Below are 14,755 nucleotides of genomic sequence, written 5' to 3'. Positions count from 1 at the left end.
TAAGTCCTAATATTTTATTAGTAAATACTAAGGACTTTTAAAAATAATTACCACACTTAAAATTTTCTAAATGAATAACTCTTAAATAATATGAAATAGTGTTCAAATATTCCTAAATATTTGAAAATATATATAACTATATATATGTACATAAATATGTAACAGAACTATTACTAGACATAGTGCTATGTTTCTTCAGAAAAAATTTAAACTTTAAAAATAAATTATAGGGGCTTCCCTGGTGGCGCAGTGGTTGAGAGTCTGCCTGCGATGCAGGGGACGTGGGTTCGTGCCCCGGTCCGGGAAGATCCCACATGCCGCGGAGCGGCTAGCCCTGTGAGCCATGGACGCTGAGCTTGCGCGTCTGGAGCCTGTGCTCCGCAACAGGAGAGGCCACAACAGTGAGAGGCCCTAGTACCGCAAAAAAAACAAAACAAAACAAAAATAAATTATAGATGAAAGAACGTTGTTGGGATCCATTGGGACTTTTCAGCTTATGTTTTACACACCTTCTATTAATTTATAAAGTTCTACTATCTGAGGTCAGGCTTAAGGCTCACTTCCTCCATAAATGACAAGTAATATCTTTTCATGTGCATATTTTCCACTCATATGTCCTTAGTGAAATGTCTCAATGTCTTTTGCCCATTTTCAAATTGAATTGTCTTTTTGTTTGTTTTACTGTGGAGTTTTGAGTGTTCTTTATATCTTAAGATATGAGTCCTTTGTCAGATGTATGGTTTGCAAATATTTTCTCCCATCCTCTAGCTTGTCTTTTTATCCTCTTAACAGGCTCTTTCACATAGCAAAAGTTTTTCATTTTGTTGAAGTCTAATATGCATCATGCTTTTGGTGTCAAGTCTAAGAAGTCATCACTAAGCCTTAGATTGCCAGGGTTTCTCCTATGTTATCATCTAAAAGTTCTATAGTTTTATGTTTTGCATTAAGGTCTATGACTCTTTTTGAGTTAATTTTTGCATACGGTATGAGACTTAATTCAAAGTTCACTTTTTCTATGCATATTCAATTGCCCCAGTACCATTGGTTGAAAAGACTACCTTTTCAGAAATTGCTTTTTGCATCTTTGTCAAAAATCAGTTGGCTGTTCTTGTGTGGGGTTACTTCTGGCTTTTCTGTTTTGTTCCATTGATCTATGTGTCAATTGATTAATATAAATTTTATGTAATGTTTCTAAATATTTCCTACTATACACCCTAGGCACCTGCCCACTACAGTTCATTGCTGCTCTCAATCAGGGACTCTTAATTTTGTTCCTGGAATAAGTTTTTTGGTCTGTGAAGAAGATACAGAGAATCTTGAATATTATTCTGTTCTAATGGTACTGTGTGAATTTCCTTGTGAAAACATCTAATCTCTTTATTAAAAAAATTTTAAATTATCAAGAACAGGAAAATTTCGAGTCTATCTTCATGTCATTTCTTATTTGATGTTTATGTAATCCAAATGGCCCACATTTCATTTCTCTTTAATGCCCAACTTTCAACAACATGAATCCCCTTTCCATTTGCCTGTAGAAATTCGATTCTTTCTCTCAGGTCTCTGAGAATACTCTCTCATGCTTACATGTCTCACCAGTGTATCCCAGATGGCTGTCACTTTAGCTGGCCATCTGGTCTTGACCTCTGCTTAGCTTTTCTGGAGGCCCCTCTCGCTGCCTTGAGATGGGTCTTCTGCCAGCTGCTGCTGTATTTCTCTCTATACTGCTTTGCTTCAGATATGGACACAGATGTCCAGGCCAGTCCCTAAATTTCCCAACATAATAGCTGGGACCAGGCTGCCTATTTAACAAGACTTTACTAAAAACTTGAGTGTAATGCAGAGGATTGTGCCATAGACCATTTGAAACACACATGAAAATGATTCAGGGTCAGGCTCGAGGCCCTCCACAGGTCCCCTACCAGACACTCTCTCACCAGTCCCTGGCCTGCCCTGAAGTTGTGAAGGCTCACTGCTCTTACCCCAAAAGGGGTGCCCTTGGGCATCTCCCCTTCTATATCTCAAGCTGCCAAACTCCTTGAGGCTCCAGAAAAGAAACTCTTTATTGTATAGCACAGTTTAAGGCCCACCTCCAAGAATTCCTTTTTACTGGACCAGGTTAACATCTTGAAACAACCTTTTTTTTTTTTTTTTAAGATTTAATTTTATTTATTTTTGGCTGCGTTGGGTGTTCGTTGCTGTGTGCGCACTTTCTCTAGTTGTGGTGAGCGGGGCTACTCTTCACTGCGGTGTGCAAGCTTCTCCTTGCGGTGGCTTCTCTTGTTGTGGAGCACGGGCTCTAGGCACGTGGGCTCAGTAGTTGTGGCACATGGGATCCAGAGCACAGGCTCAGCAGCTGTGGCACACAGGCTTAGTTGCCCCACAGCATGTGGAATCTTCCCGGACCAGGGATTGAACCTGTGTCCCCTGCATTGGCAGGCGGATTCCTATCCACTGCATCACCAGGGAAGTCCAAAACAACTTATTTTTATAAGGAGAACTTACTTCTTATTCAAAGGAGTTGGCCCTAGATGTCCCACAAGAACTATAGTTTAACATGTATAATAAGGAGTCTGACTCCACTGGTTAATGTTTGGCTGTATGTCCCCTTTAGCCTCATTCTTCCCTCTTCTTCTCATGTCCCACATCTGGGAAAATGATGGAGCAAGTCCAGATGCTCCCTCCTTCGGGATGGTAGGTGGTTCAAGCCATGCAAGCCTTTGCCTGTGCAGGGAAAGCCTCACCCCTGGCTCCATCCCCTAACCACAGTAAAAACTCAAAGCCAGTCTCATTTCTTGCTCTCTTGAGCCATTTTGGGCCTGCTTGGGAGGCCTGCCCTGCTCGCCTCAGAAAGCCTCCACTATGTAATAATAAATCTCTTCATACCCTCTTGGTATTCGTGTGACATCATCAATCTTGACACTGAAACCAAATTTTGGATGCGGGTCCATCCTGCTGAGACTGATTTGGATATCGTGATAACATCAGAATATGTCTCAAAAACACATTAGAGAATAGCTTGAGTTAAGTTTTGGCACTTCTTGCTCTTTTGGCAGTCCAGCGCTCTTTAGGGTTCCTTCATAAACAGGACGTAAAGGTGAGACTTCATGTCTTGTTTTGTTCATGCAAGACACACAAACATTCCCAAGAAAATTTCAGAGCTCATAGTCTAAATTTGTATTTAGAAGGCACCAATCTTCCTAAAGGAAACAGCTGATGGGAATCAACTCTACCCACAAAGAAAATTTTTAATTTTTATATGGATCAGAAACACTTTCTACTCTGGAATATCAACTTTACCTTTTTATAATCAAAAGTCCTATTAAAAGGTTCCTACCCTCTCCAAAAAAAAGAAAAGAAGTACAAAGTTAAATCAAATCTTGGCCAGCAAGGAAACAGAAAAATACCTTGAAGCTTTAAAACAGCAGGTCTTACTCTGCCTCTGGATCTCCTCACCATCAGGGTAACGTGGGAAAAAAACCACCTCCACCAAAACCTAACCCAAACACCTTCATTCCTCGACCTTTCATGAGTAGCTGCAGAACTACCAAATTTAACCAAAAATGTTATTCTCTTCCATGAATTCACTCCTAATTTCCCACCTTGTGAGTTTCCTTAAAGGATTAATCCAGGCTTATTTAAAAAATAAATCTAGATAAGATTGAATTTTTTCAAAGGTAATAGACATGTAATTTAGGTATTCGTTATATACAAGAATACAGAAATTCCAGAAGCATGAATACTCTCCAACAAAGTTGTCCTGTATTAGGTACTGTACCTTGAGGTCTCTCTGCAGAACTTTACTTATTTAAGCTATTGCAGCGTCATTTCACTAGGAAAATTAATGCCCAAACTACTTAAGACATGAGGACATGGAGTTTGAGAGCTTTGCCCATGTTTGCCATTACCAAGATGCAGTAAATAGAAGTAGTAGCCACAGAGAAGAGAGAAGGGAGTCTCAACCACAAAGATGAACACTCAACTAAGAATCATTAACCATGTAAGGAAAGCAGCACCATGAAAGGTATACAGCAAATAAACTTAAAAGTCAATACCTGAGCAAACAGACTTAATAGGATACATAAATATATTTTAAAATGTCATGATCATGATTAATATCTTCAGAGGGGTAACAGAAGATATTATACCCACAAAATGAGAAGGCCCTACTATTAAAAAGAACCAATTGGGGATTCTATAAATAAAAATACAAAAATTAAGTCACCAAGATAAATAAGTAAATAATGTATAAATTGTCAGTAGAAGATTGAGATGACTAAAGAACCAATTAGAAAGTGGGACTATTGAAAATTATTAAGGGATTCTCCCAGATTATAAAACAAAAGAGTAAAGATAAAACATGAGAGAAAAATAGAGACATGGAAAATAGCTCCAGAAACTCCAATATCAACATGGTACATGTTGCAGAATAGCAGGTGTTACAGAAGAGGAGAACACAAAGAATCAAGGAGAGGAAATAATCAAAAGAATTATAGCAGAAAATTCTCCACCAAGACAGAAATCTTCAGATTGATAGTGTTCATCAGAGGCTGGGCAAATGACATATCATAGTAAAATTTTACATATCAAAGATAAAGAGAAAATCGTAAAAGTTTTGAATGAATAGTAAAAACAAAACCAAATGAACAAAATATCGGGTTATCTATAAAGGAATAAGAATCAGGATGTTATGCCAAAGAAAACTATACCTCTTCCAGAGAACTAATTTTTTCCCCTTCAGTAAAAGAGTTATGAAATCTATCATATTATTTGCCTTTTTGCCCTGGATGACAGAAAACTGTAATGATTACGCACTGGAGCCATGTTGCCCTAATATGCTAGAATATTTTAACTTTCTCTTTTATTTGTTTCTGGTTGTCAATTACTTTGTCTATTTTACTAAGCTTTTTTTATGTCTTAAAATTGTTTTTAATTGTTAAATACATAAAATTTACCATCTTAGCAATTTAAGTGTACAGTTCAGTTGTGTTAAGTACATTCACATTGTTGTGCAACCAATCTAAAGAATTCATTTCATCTTAAAAAACTGAAACTGTGTACCCATAAAAAACGAACTCCCTCCATTCCCTCTCCCCTCAGTCTCTAGTAACCACTGTTCTACTTTCTGTCCCTATGATTTTGACTACTCTAGGTACCTCACATACATAAATTCACACAGTATTTGTACTTTCCATGACTGACTTATTTTGCTTATCATAATGTCTTCAAGGTTCATGCATATTTTACTGTGTCAGAATTTCCTTGCTTTTTAAGGTTGAATAATATTCTATTATATGCATATACCACATTTTGTTTAACCATTCATCTCTCAAAAACTTGCATTGCTCCAACATTTTGGCTACTGTGAATAATTCTGCTATGAACCTGACTATACAACTCTCTCTCCAAGACCTTGCTTTCAATTCTTTGGGGTATACACCCAGAATTTGGATGGCTGGATCATATGGAAATTCTGTTTAAAATTTTTGAGGAACTCTCATACTGTTTCCCATAGTGCTAAGCCATTTTAGATTCCTACCAACAGTGTACAACAGTTTCAATTTCACCACATCCTCACCAAAATTTTATGTTTCTTTGCTAGTAACCATCCGATTGGTTATGAGATTGTATCTCTTTGTGGTTTTGAGTTATATTTCTAACAATTAGGGATGTTGAACATGTTTTCAGGTTCTTCTTGGCCATTTATATGTCTTATTTGGAGAAATGTTAAATTGAATCTTGTGCCATTCTTTTTTTTTTTAACATCTTTATTGGAGTATAATTGCTTTACAATGTGTGTGTTAGTTTCTGCTTTATAACAAAGTGAATCAGTTATACATATACGTATGTTCCCATATCTCTTCTGGACTGCGTCTCCCTCCCTCCCACCCTCCCTATCCCACCCCTCTAGGCAGTCAAAAACCACCTACCTGATCTCCTTGTGCTACGTGGCTGCTTCCCACAAACTATCCACTTTATGATTGGTAGTGTATATATGTCCATGCCACTCTCTCACCTTGTCACAACCTACCCCTTCCCCGCCCGATAAGCTCAAGTCCATGCTGTAGGAGGTCTGTGTCTTTATTTCCATCTTACCCCTAGGTTCTTCATGACTTTTTTTTTCTTAGATTCCATATATATGTGTTAGCTTACGGTATTTGTTTTTCTCTTTCTGACTTACTTCGCTCTGTATGACAGACTCTGGTTCCATCCACCTCACCACAAATAACTCAATTTCGTTTCTTTTTATGGCTGAGTAATATTCCATTGTATATATTTGCCACATCTTCTTTATCCATTCATCTGTCGATGGACACTTAGGTTGCTTCCATGTCCTGGTTATTGTAAATAGTGCATCAATGAACATTTTGGTGCATGACTCTTTTTGAATTATGGTTTTCTCAGGGTATATGCCCAATAGTGGGATTGCTGGGTCGTATGGTAGTTCTATTTGTAGTTTTTTAAGAAACCTTCATACTGGGCTTCCCTGGTGGCGCAGTGGTTGAGAGTCCGCCTGCCGATGCAGGGGACATGGGTTCGTGCCCCGGTCCGGGAAGATCCCACATGCTGCGGAGCGGCTGGGCCCATGAGCCATGGCTGCTTAGCCTGTGTGTCCGGAGCCTGTGCCCCGCAACGGGAGAGGCCACAACAGTGAGAGGCCCGTGTACCACAAAAAAAACACAAAAACAAAAACAAGAACAAACAAACAAAAAAAGAAACCTTCATACTGTTCTCCATAGTAGCTGTATCAATTTACATTCCCACCAACAGTGCAAGAGGGTTCCCTTTTCTCCACACCCTCTCCAGAATTTATTGTTTTTAGATTTTTTGATGATTGCCATTCTGACCGGTGTGAGATGATATCTCATTGTAGTTTTGATTTGCATTTCTCTAATGATTAATGATGTTGAGCATTCCTTCATGTGTTTGTTGGCAATCTGTATATCTTTGGAGAAATGTCTATTTAGGTCTTCTGCCCATTTTTGGATAGGGTTGTTTTTTTGTTATTGAGCTGCATAAGCTGCTTATAAATTGTGGAGATTAATCCATTGTCAGTTGCTTCATTTGCAAATATTTTCTCCCATTCTGAGGGTTGTCTTTTGGTCTTGTTTATGGTTTTCTTTGCTGTGCAAAAGCTTTGAAGTTTCATTAGGTCCCATTTGTTTATTTTTGTTTTTATTTCCATTTCTGTAGGAGGTGGGTCAAAAAGGATCTTCCTGTGATTTATGTCATAGAGTGTTCTGCCTATGTTTTCCTCTAAGAGTTTGATAGTTTCTGGCCTTACATTTAGGTCTTTAATCCATTTTGAGTTTATTTTTTTTGTGTGGTGTTAGGGAGTGATCTAATCTCATACTTTTACATGTACCTGTCCAGTTTTCCCAGCACCACTTATTGAAGAGGATGTCTTTTCTCCACTGTATATTCTTGTCTCCTTTATCAAAGATAAGGTGACCATATGTGCGTGGGTTTATCTCTGGGCTTTCTATCCTGTTCCATTGATCTATATTTCTGTTTTTGTGCCAGTACCATACTGTCTTGATTACTGTAGCTTTGTAGTATTGTCTGAAATCAGGGCACCTGATTCCTCCAGCTCCATTTTTCTTTCTCAAGATTGCTTTGGCTATTCAGGGTCTTTTATGTTTCCATACAAATTGTGAAATCTTTTGTTCTAGTTCTGTGAAAAATGCCAGTGGTAGGGTGATAGGGATTGCATTGAATCTGTAGATTGCTTTGGGCAGTAGAGTCATTTTCACAATGATGATTCTTCCAATCCAAGAACACGGTATATCTCTCCATCTATTTGTATCATCTTTAATTTCTTTCAACACTGTCTTATAATTTTCTGCATACAGGTCTTTTTTCTCCTTAGATAGGTTTATTCCTAAATATTTTATTCTTTTTGTTGCAATGGTAAATGGGAGTGTTTTCTTAATTTCACTTGCAGATTTTTCATCATTAGTGTATAAGAATGCAAGAGATTTCTGTGCATTAATTTTGTATCCTGCTACTTCACCAAATTCATTGATTAGCTCTAGTAGTTTTCTGGTAGCATCTTTAGGATTCTCTATGTATAGTATCATGTCATCTGCAAACACTGTCAGCTTTGCTTCTTTTCTGATTTGGATTCCTTTTGTTTCCTTTTCTTCTCTGATTGCTGTGGCTAGAACTTCCAAAACTATATTGAATAAGTGTGGTGAGAGTGGGCAACCTTGTCTTGTTCCTGATCTTAGTGGAAATGGTTTCAATTTCGCACCATTGAGGACAATGTTGGCTGTGGGTTTGTCATATATGGCCTTTATTATGTTGAGGAAAGTTCCATCTATGCCTAGTTTCTGTGGGGTTTTTATTGTAAATGGGTATTGAATTTTGTTGAAAGCTTTCTCTGCATCTATTGAGATAATCATACGGTTTTTCTCCTTCAATCTGTTAATATGGTGTATCACATTGATTGATTTGCATATATTGAAGAATCCTTGCATTCCTGGAATAAACCCCACTTGATCATGGTGTATGATCCTTTTAATGTGATTTTGGATTCTGTTTGCTAGTATTTTGTTGAGGATTTTTGCATCTATGTTGATCAGTGATATTGGCCTGTAGTTTTCTTTCTTTGTGACATCTTTTTCTGGTTTTGGTATCAGGGTGATGGTGGCCTCGTAGAATGAGTTTGGGAGTGTTCCTCCCTCTGCTATATTTTGGAAGAGTTTGAGAAGGATAGGTGTTAGTTAGCTCTTCTCTAAATGTTTGATAGAATTCGTCTGTGAAGCCATCTGGTCCTGGGCTTTTGTTTGTTGGAAGATTTTTAATCACAATTTCAATTTCAGTGCTTGTGATTGGTCTGTTCATATTTTCTATTTTTTCCTGATTCAGTATTGGCAGGTTGTGCATTTCTAAGAATTTGTCCATTTCTTCCAGGTTGTCCATTTTATTGGCATAGAGTTGCTTGTAGTATTCTCTCATGATCTTTTGTATTTCTGCACTGTCAGTTGTTACTTCTCCTTTTTCATTTCTAATTCTATTGATTTGAGTCTTCTCCCTTTTTTTCTTGATGAGTCTGGTTAATGGTTTATCAATTTTGTTTATCTTCTGAAAGAACCAGCTTTTAGTTTTATTGATCTTTGCTATCATTTCCTTCATTTCTTTTTCATTTATTTCTGATCTGATCTTTATGATATCTCTCCTTCTGCTAACTTTGGGGTTTTTTTTTTGTTCTTCTTTCTCTAATTGCTTTAGGTATATAGTTAGGTTGTTTATTCGAGATGTTTCCTGTTTCTTAAGGTCGGATTGTATTGCTATAAACTTCCCTCTTAGAACTGCTTTTGCTGCATCCCATAGGTTTTGGGTCATTGTGTCTCCATTGTCATTTGTTTCTGGGTATTTTTTGATTTCCTCAGTGATCACTTCATTAGTAAGTAGTGTATTGTTTAGCCTCCATGTTTTTATAATATTTACAGATCTTTTCCTGTAATTGATATCTAGTCTCATAGCATTGTGGTCAGTAAAGATACCTGATACAATTTCAAATTCCTTAAATTTACTAAGGCTTGATTTGTGACCCAAGATGGAGAATGTTCCATGAGCACTTGAGAAAAATGTGTATTCTGTTGTTTTTGGATGGAATGTCCTATAAATATCTATTCAGTCCATCTTGTTAAATGTACCATTTAAAGCTTGTGTTTCCTTATTTATTTTCATTTTGGATGAACTGTCCATTGGTGAAAATGGGGTGTTAAAGTCCCCTACTAGTATTGCGTTACTGTAGATTTCCCATTTTATAGCTGTTAGCATTTGTCTTAGGTATTGAGGAGCTCCTATGTTGGGTGCATAAATATTTACAATTGTTATAACTTCTTCTTGGATTGATCCCTTGATCATTATGTAGTGTCCTTGTTTGTTTCTTGTAATAGTCTTTATTTTAAAGTCTATTTTGTCTGCTATGAGAATTGCTACTCCAGCTTTCTTTTGATTTCCATTTGCATGGAATATCTTTTTCCATCTCCTCACTTTCAGTCCGTATGTTTCCCTAGGTCTGAAGTGGGTCTCTTGTAGACAGCATATATACGGGTCTTGTTTTTGTATCCATTCAGCCAATCTATGTCTTTTGGTGGGAGCATTTAATCCATTTACGTTTAAGGTAGTTATCGTTATGTATGTTCCTATTACCATTTTCTGAATCGTTTCGGGTTTGTTTTTGTAGGTCTTTTCCTTCTCTTGTGTTTCCTGCCTAGCGAAGTTCCTTTAGCATTTGTTGTAAAGCTGGTTTAGTGGTGCTGAGTTCTCTTAGCTTTTCCTTCTCAGTAAAGGTTTTAATTTCTATGTCGTATCTGAATGAGGTCCTTGCTGGGTAGAGTAATCTTGCTTGTAGGTTTTTCCCTTTCATCACCCTAAATATGTCCTGCCACTCCCTTCTGGCTTATAGAGTTTCTGTTGAGAGATCAGCTGTTAAACTTATGGGGATTACCTTGTATGTTATTTGTTGCTTTTCCCTTGCTGTTTTTAATATTTTTTCTCTTTATTAATTTTAGATTGTTTGATTAATATGTGTCTTGGCGTGTTTCTCCTTGGGTTTATCCTGTATGGGACTCTCTGTGCTTCCTGGACCTGACTGACTATTTCCTTTCCCACATTAGGGAAGATTTCAACTATAATCTCTTCAAATATTTTCTCAGTCCCTTTGTTTTTCTCTTCTTCTTCTGGGACCCCTATAATTCGAATGGTGGTGTGTTTAATGTTCCAAGGGTCTCTAAGACAGTCCTGAATTCTATTCATTCTTTTTTCTTTTTTCTGCTCTTCAGTAGTTATTTCCATTATTTTATCTTCCAGGTCATTTATCTGTTCTTCTGCCTCAGTTATTCTGCTATTAATTCCTTCTAGGGGATTTTAAATTTCATTTACTGTGTTGTTCATCATTGTTTGTTTGCTCTTTAGTTCTTCTATGTCCTTGTTAAATGTTTCCTGTATTTTCTCTGTTCTATTTCCAAGATTTTGGATCATCTTCACTATCATTATTCTCAATTCCTTTTCAGGTAGACTGCCTATTTCCTCTTCATTTGTTTGGTCTGGTGGGTTTTTACCTTTCTCCTTTATCTGCTGTGTATTTCTCTGTTTTCTCATTTTGCTTACCTTACTGTGTTTAGGGTCTCCTTTTTGCAGGCTGCATGTTCGTAATTCATGTTGTTTTTCGTGTCTGTCCCCAGTGGGTAAGGTTGGTTCAGTGGATTCTATAGGCTTCATGGTTAAGGGCACTGGTGTTGTGTTCTGGTGGATGAGGCTGGATCTTGTCTTTCTGGTGGGCTGGACCGAGTCCGGGTGTGTGTTTTGGGGTGCCTGTGAAATTATTATGATTTTAGGCAGGCTCTCTGATAATGGATGGGGTTGTTTTCTTGTTTTGCTAGTTGTTTGGCATAGGGTGTCCAGCACTGTAGCTTGCTGGTCGTTGAGTGGGGCTTGATCTTACCATTGAGATGGAGATCTCTTCATGAGCTTTTGCCATTTGATATTACATGGGCCTGGGTGGTCTCTGGTGCACCAATGTCCTGAACTCAGCTGTCCCACCTCGGAGGCTCAGTTCTGATACCCGGCCATACACCAAGATCCTGTCAGCCACACAGCTCAGAAGAAAGGGGGGGGGAGATAAATAAAATAAAGTTATTAAAATAGAAGATATTATTAAAAATTAAAAAGTAATTTAAAAAGATAAAACAAGAAAGAAGACAGCAACCAAACCAAGAAACCAATCCACCAATGATAACAAGCACTGAAAACTATACTAAAAAACAAACAAACAAAAAAAACCCTGACAAACAGAACCCTAGGACAAGTAGTAAAAGCAAAGCTATACAGACAAAATCACACAATGAAGCATACACAAACACACTCAGAAAAAGAGAAAAAGGGAAAAAAATATATATATATTAAAAAGGAAGAGAGCAACAAAATCAATAAACAAATCTAGCAGTGTTAATTAGCTCTAAATACTAAACTAAGATAAACATAAAACCAGAACAAAATTAGATGCAGAAAGCAAACCCCAAGTCTACAGTTGCTCCCAAAGTCCACTGCCTCAATTTTGGGATGATTCATTGTCTATTCAGTTTTTCCAGCAATGCAGCGTACATCAAGTTGACTGTGCAGATTTAATCGGTGCTCTTGAGGCTGTTGGGAGAAATTTCCCTTTCTCTTCTTTGTTTGCACAGCTCCTGGTGTTCAGCTTTGGATTTGGCCCCAAATTTAAATTTTGGCCTCTGTGTGTATGTCGCCTGAGGGCGTCTGTTCCCCGCCCAGACAGGAGATGGTTAAAGGAATGCCTGATTTGGGGGCTCTGGCTTACTCAGGCCAGGGGGCGTAGGGAGTGGTATGGAATGCAGGGTGAGCCTGCAGTGGCAGAGGCCGGCATGATGTTGCAACAGCCTGAGGCACGCCATGTGTTCTCCCTGGGAAGTTGTCCCCGGATCACAGGACCCTGGCAGTGACAGGCTGCACAGTCTCCAGGGAGGGGAAGTGTGGATAGTGACCTGTGCTTGCATACAGGCTTCTTGGTGGCTGCAGCAGCAGACTTAGCGTCTCATGCCTGTCTCTGGTGTCTGTGCTGATAGCCGTGGCTCACACCCATCTCTGGAGCTCATTTAGGTGGTGCTCTTAATCCCCTCTCCTCGCGCACCCCAATGGTCTCTTGCCTCTTAGGCAAGTCCAAACTTTTTCCCGGACTCCCTCCCTGCTAGCTGTGGCACACTAGCCCCCTTCAGGCTGTGTTCACGCAGCCAACCCCAGTCCTCTCCCTGGAATCCATCCTCGGAAGCCTGAGCCTCTGCTCCCAGCCCCCACCCACCCCGCAGGTTAGCAGACAAGCCTCTCAGGCTGGTGGGTGCTGGTCAGCAGTGATTCTCTGTGCAGGAATCTTTCTGTTTTGCCCTCTGTACCCCTGTTGCTGCACTTTCCTCCGTGGCTCTGAAGCTTCCCACCTGCAACCCCCGTCTCCACCAGTGAAGGGTCTTCCTAGTGTGTGGAAACTTTTCCTCCTTCACAGCTCCCTCCCAGAGGTACAGGTCCATCCCTATTCTTTTGTCTCTGTTTTTTTCTTTTTTCTTTTGCTCTACCCAAGTAAGTGGGGGTTTTCTTGCCTTTTGGGAAGTCTGAGGTCTTCTGCCAGCATTCAGTAGGTGTTCTGTAGGAGTTGTTCCACTTGTAGAGGTTTTTATTTATTTATTTGCGGTACACGGGCCTCTCATTGTTGTGGCCTCTCCCATTGTGGAGCACAGGCTCCGGACGCACAGGCTCAGTGGCTATGGCTCATGAACCCAGCTGCTCCACGGCATGTGGGATCTTCCTGGACCAGGGCACGAACCCGTGTCCCCTGCATCGGCAGGTGGACTCTCAGACACTGCGCCACCAGGGAAGCCCTGTAGATGTATTTTTGAGGTACTTGTGGGGAAGAAGGTGATCACCATGTCTTACTCCTCTGCCATCTTGAAGGTCCCCCTTCTATTTGAATTTTAGGATTGAATTTTCTATTTGTGCACAAATGTTATTGGGATTTTGATAGTGATTTTATTGAACTTATAGATCCCTTTGGATAGTATGACATATTTATAATATGTCTTCCAACTCATGAGTATGTCTTCCATTTATCAGTGTCTCCTGTAATTTCTTTCAGCAACATTTTGTAGTTTTTATTGTACAAGTCTTTTGCCTGCTTGGCTAAATTTATTCCTAAGGATTTTATTCTTTTTAATACCATCATAAATAGAACTATTCTCTTAATTTCCTCTTTAAATTATTCATTTTTGGTGCATAGACACATAACTGATTTTTGCATGTTGATTTTATATCCTGTGACTTTGCTAAACTCATTATTAGTTTTAACAAGTTTGTGTGTGTGTATGTGTGTGTGTGCATGTGTGCATAATCTGTATGGTTTTCTACATATAAAATTATATTATTTGTGAACAGAGATAATTTCATTTCTATCTTTTCAATTTGGATGCTTTTAATTTCTTTTTCTTGCCTAATTGTTCTGGTTAAGACTTCCAGTACTATGTTGAATGAAAGTGATAAAAGTAAACACTCTTTTCTTGTTTCAGGTCTTAGAGGGAAAGCTCTCAGTCTTTCACCAATAAGTATGTTAGATGTGGGCTTTTCATATATGGCATTTATTATGTTACCTTTTATTCCTAGTTTGTTACATCTTTATATCCCAAAAAGGTGTTAAATTTTGTCAAATGCTTTTTCTACATTAATTGAGATGATCATGGGTTCATCCCCCCTTTATTCTGTTAATGTTTTATATTAAGTTGATCAATATTTGTATGTTGAACCATTCTTGCATTCCAGGTATAAATCCCACTTGGTCATAGTGTATAAGGCTTAAAATTTTGCTGTTAAATTCTGTCTGCTGATATTTTCTTGAGGATTTTAGCAGCACTATTCATAAGAGATATTGGTCTGCAACTTACTTTTCTCATAGTGTCTTTGTTAGGATTTGCTATCAGTGTAATGCTGGCATCATAAAATAAGTGTGGAAGTGTTCACTCCTCTTCAAGTTTTAGGAAGAGTTTGGGGAGAATTTGTGTTAATTCTTCTTTAAATGTTTGGTAGATGTCACAAGTGAATTCTTCTGGGCCTGGGCTTTTCTTTGTTGGAAGTGTTTTGATTACTGATTCAATCTCCTAACTAGTTTTGAGTGTTCAGATTTTCTATTCATGATTCAGTCTTGGTAGGTTTTGTGCATCTAAGAATTTGTCAATTTCACCTGGGATAT

Source organism: Pseudorca crassidens, chromosome 11 (genome assembly GCF_039906515.1).
Source record: "Pseudorca crassidens isolate mPseCra1 chromosome 11, mPseCra1.hap1, whole genome shotgun sequence".
NCBI lineage: Eukaryota > Metazoa > Chordata > Mammalia > Artiodactyla > Delphinidae > Pseudorca > Pseudorca crassidens.
This window is presented reverse-complemented; position numbering follows the sequence as displayed.